General features: G+C 35.2%; 1 protein-coding gene, 1 long non-coding RNA gene and 1 pseudogene across 2 annotated transcripts in view; 2 read left to right on the top strand and 1 right to left on the bottom strand.

Annotated features, from left to right (window-relative positions):
- Positions 1 to 1425, top strand: part of LOC116700184 (complement C3) — a 134518-nt gene that overhangs the window by 35524 nt on the left and 97569 nt on the right. The window lies entirely within an intron of this gene.
- LOC116700323 (uncharacterized) overlaps positions 1 to 1425 on the bottom strand; it is a 95236-nt gene that overhangs the window by 60920 nt on the left and 32891 nt on the right. The gene's annotated exons all lie outside the window — the stretch shown is intronic.
- Positions 1 to 1425, top strand: part of LOC116700306 (complement C3-like) — a 16370-nt pseudogene that overhangs the window by 9397 nt on the left and 5548 nt on the right.

The following is a 1425-nucleotide window of genomic DNA, read 5'->3' as shown; positions in this document are numbered from 1 at the left end:
TTTTCACCAGTGCCGTCTCTGTGCTATGATGCTTTCTAAATCCTGACTGAAAGTCCTAAAGTAAACTCTTCTTATGTAGAAATTCACATAACTGATCAGCAACTACCTTCTCAAGGATCCTTGAGAGAAAGTGAAGATTAGATATAGGTCTATAGTTTGCTAAGACCTCAAGGTTGAGGGTGTTTTTTTTCAGGAGAGGTTTTATCACAACTACTTTAAATGATGATACATAACGTGTTAATAGAAACATATTGATCATATCTAGTAATGGAGTGTTACCTCGGGTAACAATTCTTTGAGTAGCCTTGTTGGAATGGGGTCTAAAAGACAGGTACAGGCTTTAGTTGAAGAGACCTTTGACATTAATGGTTGAAGGTCTGTAGGATAGAAGCAGTCTAAGTATATGTCAGGTCAAAGGTGCGTTTAAAGGTGAAGCGTTAGAAATTGAGGGCAAACTCTAATTGTTATAATTTTATAATTAAAGAAGCTCATAAAGTCGTCACTACTCAGAGCTATAGGAATAGATTGCTCACTAGAATTGTGAGAATCTGTCAGCCTGGCTACAGTGCTGAAAAGAAACCTTGGGTTGTTCTTATTTACTTCTATTAGTGATGAGTAATAGTCTGATCTGACATTTCTGAGAGTCCTTACAATGTCAGATTGTCTTGGCAGTCTAAACAAAATTCTTCCAGTTTGGTGGAACGTCATTTACTTTCAAGTTTTTGCAACATTTGTTTAAATTCGGGAGTTTGGGAGTTATACCAAGGTGCTGTTTCCTTTGCTTCATCATCTTCTTTTTGAGAGGAGCAACAGAGTCTAAAGCTGTCTGTATGCAGGTTTTAGCACCGTCAACAAATTTATCAATTATGGATGGACTAAAGTTTACATAAAGGTCCTCTGGTATATTAAGAAACGGAATTAAATTAAAAGCTGTCGGAATATATTCCTTAAATTTAGCTATAGCACTGTCAGATCTATCTAGTCTAGCATCTAGTGTAGAATCTTTTATTTACTTTAGTATAGTCGGGTAGTAAGAATTCAAAAGTTCTTAGAGAATGGTCTGATAATCCAGGATTCTGCGGAAATACTATTAAATCTTCAATTTTAATGCCATGTGTTGGCAAAAGGGTGAGGGTGTGCTTAAAACATTATTCAGTAGAACTGAATAGTTTCCATTTTTATCCCCCCCCCCCAACCCATATCTTGGCAGGTAAAAGCCAAGATACAGGTTGGAAAATATTTCTATAAATTCCATAATATAAAAGAATGAACATGTAATTTAGCATTTTATTTTTCCATCTTGTGTCTTTTTTGAATCTCTGAAAATACCAACAACTTAATTAAGATATTTGTGATGTAGATGTCTATTAGTTCATGACATATACAATGATTTTATCTGTCTGACAGATGGTGTCGCTGTATTAC

The sequence above is a fragment of the Etheostoma spectabile genome, chromosome 2 (genome assembly GCF_008692095.1).
Source record: "Etheostoma spectabile isolate EspeVRDwgs_2016 chromosome 2, UIUC_Espe_1.0, whole genome shotgun sequence".
NCBI lineage: Eukaryota > Metazoa > Chordata > Actinopteri > Perciformes > Percidae > Etheostoma > Etheostoma spectabile.
This window is presented reverse-complemented; position numbering and strand designations above follow the sequence as displayed.